Genomic DNA, 9735 nt, shown 5'->3' with positions numbered 1-9735 from the left:
ATTTATATGTAAAAATTTATATTATTTTATTTTTCTTTTATTTTTTTTAAATTGTTCATATTTATTTAAAAGAAAAAAAGAAGAAAAAAAAATAAAAGCGGGGGCGGGGGGCAGGGCGGGGAAACCCGAACCCCGCCGGGGGTGGGGATGGGGACCTAGATTTTATCCCCGGTGGGTATCGGGGACGGGGGCGGGGGCGGTTTAAATTTGCGGGGGCGGGGGCGGGGAACGTAAAACCCGCCCCCGCCCCGCCCCGTTGCCATGCCTAGTGTGCACCTTTCTCAAACAAGATATGTTACAGATATTTTGGACAGACTCAACATGTCCAATGCCAGACCAGTCAAAACACCAATGGCACCTGCTTCAAAACTGACCAACGATGGCACAGAAGCATGTCAGGATCCGAGTCAGTACAGGTCAATAGTGGGAGCTCTGCAATACTTGACCATTACCAGACTGGATATTGCCTACACAGTCAATAAGTTGTGTCAATTTATGCATAACCCTCTAGATGTTCACTGGAAAGCAACAAAAAGACTTCTCCGGTATCTCAAAGGGACTCTACATCATGGTTTGCATTACAAGAAATTCACTGATACTGAAATATATGCTTACTGTGATTCGGACTGGGCAAGTGATCAAGAGGATTTAAGATCTACGTCAGGAAATTGTGTGTATTTAGGTTCCAACATTGTCTCTTGGATGGCAAAGAAGCAAAAGGTAGTGTCTCGGTCAAGCACAGAGGCAGAATTTCGTAGTATGGCAAGTCTTGTAGCAGAAATACAATATGTTCAGAATCTTCTTTCAGAACTTGGACACATCAACAAAAATCAACCTCTGATTTGGTGTGATAATCAAGGGGCAGTGCTTCTATCCCTCAATCCAGTTTTACATACCAGAACCAAGCATTTTGAACTAGATCTCTGGTTTATTAGAGAAAGAGTAGCTCAAGGGAAGATTGTAGTCAAACACATTCCAGCAAGGCTTCAAGTTGCTGATCTGCTGACAAAGGCCCCCAGTACAACTATCTTTCTAGATCTTAGAGACAAACTTGTTGTAGATAGACAATCCACACTAAGTTTGAGGGGGGGTAAAGAGGATATTGGGTTAGTTTAGGTTTGGTTAACTACTAACTCTGGTTAGTCCTCTTGTTGTGTATAAATATACCTTCCTTGTGTTTCTAATAACAGATTAATATTCATAGATGAAATACAATTCCACTCTCTGTCATTTTCTCTCTAATATATATAACTCCTGAATTTTAAATTTGCAAAATTGAGATTTTTAGATTGCCTTTTCTAGTCGCCACAAAGCAAATAACTATAGAAAGACTTCATAATTTTGGCTCATTATTAGATTTGCCCATGCGATTATTTGCATACTCATGCAGGGATTTCCTTTAGCCATGTTTATGTTGTTGCCACTACAACAAAAAATATCATTAATGACTATTATTTAGTGGTAATAAGATAATTGCCTGCATATCATTATTAATTAAAATTTTTAGTGGTCAATAAAAATTAGTTGGTAAAATTTTATTTATAATGACAATTTTTAAAAATTACGTTAATATTATTTTTATTTACAAATTTCTTACACTCTCGGTGCATAAAACATTTTTCATTTTTCTCTTTGCTTCACTTCTTACCGTCTCACTCTCGCTTCTCAGCATCTCCTTCTCGCTTCTCACCGTCTCACTCTCGCTTCTCAGCGTCTCCCTCTCGCTTCTCACTGTCTCACTCTTGCGCTGTTTCAAAGCTTCAGTCATGGCTTCTCCTATCTCTCCCACATAGCTTCAATGGTTGCTTCTCTTCAATTTCAATTTTAGGGTTTGTTTTTTTTGTTCATACTTCACATATTCATATTGGTATTAGTTAGGCTTTGAGGCATTGGTTGGATTTGTGTTCCTTTACAACTTGATGTTCGCTTTGCTCTCAAATTAGTTGGCCGTAAGTACTTTTCACATCATTTGTACTTTAAAATTGTTTCAGAAATGATCCGGAAGGTTTTATTAATAAGTATGCATTTAAGTGTGCAGCATTTGATAAGTCACACGCAACAATAACTGAAGAAGAACCTGAAGCAAATACACCTAATGAAGGAATTGAATTACCACGCATAGGTGAGTTATGTTGCTTATGATGTGAAATTATTTTCGTAATTTTCGTAAGATAAAATCAAGCATGCCTTGATTAATCAAATGCCAATAGATATCATTGAATTTTCTGTTTCGTAATTTTTTTACTTTTGTTTTGTGTCTTTTGTGAACTTGATTGCAATTGTTCTGTTTTTGTGCATAGCATTCAAATGATAGATTTCTCACATATCATTTACATAAAATGAGATCTCAGTTTTGTAGATGCCATTCTCTTAATAATTGAGAAAAGGGTGAAGAAGAAGCAGTTTTGTTTTCTGCATAATGTCAATCACAATATATATTAATTTGAGTTTTCTTTAGTTTCATGGACTAACGTGATAGCTGGATATAATTTAAAGGAAGGAATAAAATGATCATTTACTCTTTCTAGAATTAAGTTTCTTCCAATTGCTGTGGTGACTGGTGATTAGCTGATAGCATGAAGTAGTGTCTACATTTGCAGTCCTGTAAAGAGCTAACCTCATTGTTTTTTGTCAGTAGAAAGTCAGTTCCACTCATTGTGAAAACTTTAATGAAAACTTTAAAGGATAACCCAAGACAAATGATTATCCAAAAGGGCATATTCATTTTGCATGTAATTATTTCAGTATGGTGCCTTTGGCAGGTAAATCTCTTGGCATTGTTTTATACCTTCTCCTCCTTTGCAGATTGCTGACTTGCCCCCCAGGTTAGCAGAGCGTGATTTGGCTGGTACCCCATATGTTCCAGTTTATGTGATGCTACCAGTAAGCTATTATTTTACTCTCATTTTTCATTATTTTGTTGAAGTTCTTTCTCTTGGTTTCTTAATATGCTTGTAGTGAGTAGGTCTACTGACATATGGGCATTCATAGTATACTGTTTTAGAAAACTTATATAACTATTAAAAGAAAGAAAAATCTCTGTTTTTTTTAAGGAAATTATCCGTAAATATGAATCTAACATTATATAGACACATTCTGTCTATATTTTTGACAGTTAGGGGTGATCAATAAGTATTGTTCATGTCAGATTTGTGAATGTTCACTGCTGTTCACTAAGACATTTCTGGAAACTATCTTACCAATGCATGTGGATCTTATCTTTCAACAATCTTAAAAAACTATACAGGTAAGCTGCATGACTTGAAGCTCTCCCAATTTGAATTCTTGAAATTTTTGAAACCCCATGGAAAATGAATGGGATTTACATTGAAAATTAAATTCGTTATCATGGAATAACATGTTAACATGTTTGGTGGTGTTGGAGAAATTTTATTGGCACTATAATGTAGTTGCATCCAATTATGCTAATTCTTGTTTGGTATCGTAATTATGGTTTCTTAATTACCTTATGTTTGATTTGTATGGTTTCTTATTCTTTTTCTGTTTCTTAAATCTTAATAATAGAGATTTGAAATGCAGAGGAAACATAATATATTTCTCTTTATTTTTCTATAAATATATTATATGATGTTATTGTGTGTTTTCCAAAATTAGTAAAATTTTCTGATCAGCTATGCTTCCAGTGAAGAGCTCCTGTTATTAACAATGAAAATAGCACGGTTACTGACTTTAGGAATGTAAATTGCTTTAAAAATGCTGAAGGCCTTTGTCAGATGTGAGAACAATTTGAAAAGTATTACTAGATGCAAATTCAGAAAATAAGTACAGGAGGGATAAAAAAATTATACACATAAATAGTATGATATAATTTAATTTTAACTTAAAGTAAAGTTGATTTCAATTTTGTTCTTTTTTTGTTTTTTTTTTCCTATAATTGTTTTTGAGAGAATTATTCAAAGAAACACTAACACTATGAAATTGTGAATGTGCATAAGCAAAAGGTAAGATGTATACATACCTTGGCTGTAAAGACAGTGAGTGAATCAAAGGATTCCATAGATTTGGGGTGTTCGGGAATGAGTTGATGGAGAAGGCATACCAAAGAGACATATTTTTTTGTAACCCTGTCCTGTTCCTTTGTTAACAACTTTGTGTTTTGTCAAAGTAAATAGCTGAAATCCCTGTCCTGTTCTAATAGACAATGTGATGGGGACTCTCTCATTGGCACAGGTTAACTGCATAAGTAATATAATATGGAATTTGAACTTTGAAATATCTCTAATCTATCTTCATATATACTATTCTAATAGACCAACACATAGTTTATATTTTTCTTTATTTTTTTATAAATATATTATATGATGTTATTGTGTGTTTTAATAACAGAAATGTAGCCAAGAAAATAGAAATAATAGGATAAAGCAAAAGATGCCTCACACTGGAGGATCCAAAAGCATTGGAACCTTAATGGCCGAAAAGATATTTGTGGATAATTTACAAATTATAATATTGTTACATTTGTCTTGAGAATTTATTTGACATCAACTTAATCCTATTAGACCATAGATGGGATGGAGCCTACAAGGGCAGAAATCTTTATATTAACTCATAAGAAACGTAAAGATGAAAGACCATTGGATGAAGTTTCTGCAAAAATAGTGGTTAGATTTTTTAAGCAATTTTTATACTTGTTATATATTATATATGCCATTTGAATTAGTTTGAATATTTTTATATTGATTGTGAGTATACAATAACTTCAAACTTGCTTACATAGGATGTGATGCAAGAAAAATTGATATCCTGGTTGAATTTTTTTCTATTCTATAGCTTACATATTTGTCTTTTTGGATTTGTAGAATCACAATTACCTACAAAATCTACTGCAACTGTGAAAACAGGTTTGGCCCATGTCTTCTTGTTTTACACATGCTATTTTTTTAAAGAGGTTTAAGTTACTTTTGTAATTTCTTAACCTTTTTGTTTGGATTTGTAGAATCACAATCAACTAAAATTCCAATTGTTATAGTGGAAACAAGTTTTAAAAAAATCTTGTTGCTTCTCTTTTGAGTATTTAATTTTTTTTGTATAGTAATTTAATTTATTATAATATGTAGAGGTTAACAAAAACAATATGGTTCAAGCTGATGACCTCACTTCCTTACTCAAGTTTACTATAAAAGATAATGATGAAGCTTTTCGCATACTATCGGCAAAGGCAATTGCCAATTTATCCATGAATGGTGATTATTTTTTAGACATTGTATTATTTAATTTCATTTCACAGTTTTTCCTTTAAATTTTTACTAGTGTGAAAACAGTTAAAAAGCAACTTGTCTGGTGCTGTCTTGATCCAGAAATTTGGCCTCTTCTTCCTTTTTTATTTCAGTATGTTTGATTTTAAATTTTATTTTAATTTGTCCCAGGTTCTTGGCCAATCTGATCTAAAAATGGATGTTGAAGTCCCTGTTGATTGAAACTACCTGCAGTTTTCCCTGTTCTCTTGAAAGATAGAAATTGCATAGTTCAACTTTCCTTCCCACCATGCAGATTTCTAGTTGTTTGCTGCATGTTTTTGCACCTTGCTATTTTGCTTAGATGTCACTCCGGATATCTTCTTGGTTGTGTTATATTTTCAGCAGTAAGCAATTGTCTCTTCAGCTCAAAAACAGCTTGGTGAAGTTTGTTACTGTGTTGGTACATTACCAATGAGGATAATGCTTTTGGTAAACTGAAATTAATGAGGGGATTGCTATTGGAACTCCAAATTGCTATTTAAACTCCAACTTTTTAGAAATTGTTTTTTGATAAATAAAAAAAAAAAAGATTTAGACACTCACTACGCTAATTGGACTAAAAGATTTAGAAATTAATGAGGGGATCCAAATTGCTTTTCAGTCGATTAGTTTTGGATTAAAAATAATTTTATTTAATTGAATTTAATTAATTAAGTATTAATACGCTTCAAAATAAATTATTTTATTTAATGAAATTCAATTGTATTTCTATACAATTTTTTTTTTTACATATAAAAGAATCTATTATTCAATAAAATTACTTTTAGTGACCATTAAAATTGTCATTAAAAATTTGTATTTTTTTCGGCCATTTAAAAGGTCTTTACCAGCACTCACTTTAAATGTCACTAATAGTTTTATCGACCTCAAATACAATGGCCATAATCTAATTGCTGGTAAAGATATTAGTGGTCATTTGTATGGTCGTTAAATAACATAAAAATTGTCACAAAAAATCATTTTTGGTAATTTTAGGTCATAAAAATTATTTTTTGCCATAAAAATTGCCATAAAAATGGCCACTAATAATTTTCATATAACAATAATAATTTTAACTTTTTTCATGCATTAGTTAAATTAATTTAATAAAATATATTTAATCATTTTAGTGAGATAAATATTTTATAAATTATAAATAATTAGTTTAATTAATTAAAGGTAATCTTGACGAACGTTGTGAGGTGCTAATACCTTCCTCACACGTAATTGACTCCCGAACTCAAAAATTTGGTTTTTGTAGACTATTTTCTATTTTATGATTTTTCCAATTTAACCACTGTTCTAAATAATAATTTTTTTACAAAAAAAAAATTAGATAAGTTAAGTTTAAATAAATATAAAGTCTAGACTCCAAACGCTATCAAAGTAGAGATAAAAAATTAAACAAGAGCCGTACTCATATATAACGTTTTGTAAAAGTAAAAATAATAAATAAAGAAAATATCACAACTATTTTTTTTTTTGTTAACACTTTAATGTGATATATTACGAAGTTTGAGTTAGTTGGTAAATTAAATGCATGGTGATTTTTTTACAAAATAGTGCGGTAATAAAAAAAAATCGAACTAACAAGGTATTATAACATTTCTTATAGTTAACTTAATTTTAACGGAATCACTAGGGTTGGTTACACATTGGGACGTTGAAGTAGTATATATAAGATTGCAATGTTTTATCTTAGAGATATGTGATATATTAAGGAATTAATAAATAAATAAATAATTAAGGATTAAAATATATATGGATTAAATAGAATAATTTATGAAAATAATTGTTATTGAATGAGAGTGATTATTTTAAGGAGTTATAACTTAAAAATATTCACTAACAATAAATAAGGTCCATTCTTTAATAAAAAAGTATTTTATCAAATTTTAACCATTAAAGGTGATAAATAAAGTAGAAGGAAGAGTTAAAGGATTGAAATCTTGATTTCCATCTTTTAAGAAGATCAAAGTGTTCTAAGATTCAAGAAGATTCTCGCTATACAAAAAAGTACACACTATTTTTTGTGATGTGACATTGATCTCAAATATCCTATTAGCTAGTTTTCTATAATTGATAGTCATAGAAGACTAGAGCTTACAACCATCCATTTTATCCAAGGTGCTTATTTGTTAAATTGGACACTCTCTAATTTTACTTTAATTGAGAGGATTTGTTTTTACGTTTTCAGTATTTTGAAACCTATTCGGTAATTTAAAACCCATTTGATATATTAACAGATTTTACATATTATAAATTTAATATTTTGCTTCAAATTATTTTATTTATCATCCTATATCTCTCTCATCTTTATATTCTTTTGAAGCCTTATAGTGTGTTTGGATGGAAAATTTAAATGGAATAATTCATTTATTTGAAGAATTTCAAATTCTTTGAGGTGAAATATCTTGTTTGGATGGAAAATTTATAAGAAATTTGAAATTCAAGCATTTGTGAAATTTCTTGAAATAGTAGAATTTCAAATTCTCCCAAAAAAGTAAGAATTTAAAATTCTTCATATTTTTTTTCTTCTTATTTCACTTATATATTTTATCTTATCTCTTATCTCTTCATGTTTTTAATTATTAAATATTCAAAAATATTTTTAAAATTATTAAATATTATCTAATATTAATTTTTAAAATTATGAAATATTTAAAAATTAGCTAATATTTATTTTTATAAAATTTAATTTAAAAATTCTCAACATATAAATATATTTTTAAAATTAATTTTACCATAGTGGAATCAAATTATCATATCCAACCTAATAATTTAAAATTTGATAAATTTGAATTGACTTATCCAAACAAAATATTTTAAGAATGATAGAAATTGAAATCAAAGTAATTTAAATACCAAGAATTTAAAATTTCTTGAATTTGTAAAATTCCTCATCCAAACACACCATTAAGGTGTTAAAGTTGATTATAAATATTGTTTTGATATGAAGGACTTTTTTTTATAAGAGTTAATCACTTATACATTATCAGTATAAAGTTTTTTTTACACTGACAACCAATTATATTTTTTAATTGTGTCATGTCACTGTAAACACATTTACTTTTAACAGTGACATGACATAATTAAAGAATATAATTGGTTACCAGTATAAAAAACTTTATCCTAACAGTGTATAGATGATTAACTTTTTTTATAATATCTTAATAGTAGTTCAAGTCCAAAATATTTAAAGATTGACCTACCTCATTTTAATTCTAGGAGGAGAATATATTTTTTGTGTTCGAATGTATTAAAATATTAGTTTCTCTAGGGATAATTTGTACAATTTTTGACATAATTACGATAAACCCTATCCAATGTATACATATATAGTTCTCAAGGTCAAATCATTGGACCTTTGTTTTGATTAAGTCAACATATAATCTACACAATGGTCTACATATGTCCGATGGATCGAATCAGTTTACAAAAGATATAAATATCAAATCATTGTAGTAGATAATATTATCATATAATTTGTTTCAGCTAAAAAATATGTAATTCTTTTCATTTTTAAGTTCAATTATTCCATCATTTTCTCTTATTTACTTTGTAATATTTATTTTATGTTAATTTATTATAATTTACAGAATTGTGGTAATATGAAAAATTGAAATAATAAAGTAGAAAAAACTTACACATAATACCATGAATGTTGTTGCTCTTTTTCTTTAATCAGAATTCGAGTTTAACTTTGATAACATGCGTTAACGTTTAATGAAAATGATTTATCATAAATATTACTCAAGTATAAATATTGTATCTAATTTTGTTAAAAAAATATGACTCTAGTTTTGAAAATTAAAGAAAAAAGTGAAAAGATTAATATAGAAGATTTAAAAAAATTATTAATAAATAACTTCTTAACTCAAAAAATTAAAAAGTTTATTAAAAATTAATATTTAGTATAAGATTAAGTGTTTTTAAACTTTTTATGTTGGGCCAAAATTTCCGTACTCGGGTATGCGCTTTAATGGATGGAATATTTTATTTTGTGAGGCACAGGGATAGAACATTAGAAATAGATGTTGAAGCACTCTCATAGCATATTGGACTTCTATGGTCGGGCCCATGGAATCTAGCAGCAACAAATTTAGGTATAGGCTGCCGTTTTCTGAAGATGCTTGAAATGTGAGGTATTTTGATTTTGATTTTGATTTATGACAAGAGAGTTTGTATTTGTATAATTCTTTCATGTATATTTTCATATAATAAAAAGAGAGAAATATGTGCTAAAATAATAATTGATGTAACATAAAGATATATTTTTGATAAAATTAATAATTAATAATATTTTCAAATAAATGAAAAAAGTGATTTTTTTTAATCCAAGAAAGTTGAAAGTTAAGAGATATAATTCACGAAATGGTGAATATATCTTGACTTTTGGAAAAATCACTATCATAAGTGAAGAGTTGTGATACTTATCAATCTAATGTTAAATTGTCGTTAGTATTTTAATATGGATATTTTACATATTAATCGTTTA

General features: G+C 28.9%; 1 long non-coding RNA gene across 8 annotated transcripts; it reads left to right on the top strand.

Annotated features, from left to right (window-relative positions):
• Positions 1-1603: 1603 nt before the first annotated feature.
• LOC114916722 (uncharacterized) lies at positions 1604-5729 on the top strand. Of its 8 annotated transcripts, none has more exons than XR_014429645.1 (8): positions 1604-1949; positions 2032-2122; positions 2806-2883; positions 3149-3247; positions 4521-4622; positions 4821-4862; positions 5079-5204; positions 5388-5729. It is a non-coding gene; the product is annotated as an uncharacterized LOC114916722 (long non-coding RNA). The 8 variants fall into 8 exon arrangements; XR_014429644.1 differs by having other exon boundaries at positions 3116-3247; XR_014429646.1 differs by lacking the exon at positions 4521-4622 and having other exon boundaries at positions 3090-3247.
• Positions 5730-9735: the final 4006 nt, after the last annotated feature.

The sequence above is a fragment of the Cajanus cajan genome, chromosome 9 (assembly GCF_000230855.2).
Source record: "Cajanus cajan strain Asha chromosome 9, NIPB_CcT2T_4, whole genome shotgun sequence".
Taxonomy (NCBI): Eukaryota; Viridiplantae; Streptophyta; class Magnoliopsida; order Fabales; family Fabaceae; genus Cajanus; species Cajanus cajan.
Note: the sequence above shows the minus strand (reverse complement) of the source record. Positions and strands in the feature narration are given on the sequence as shown.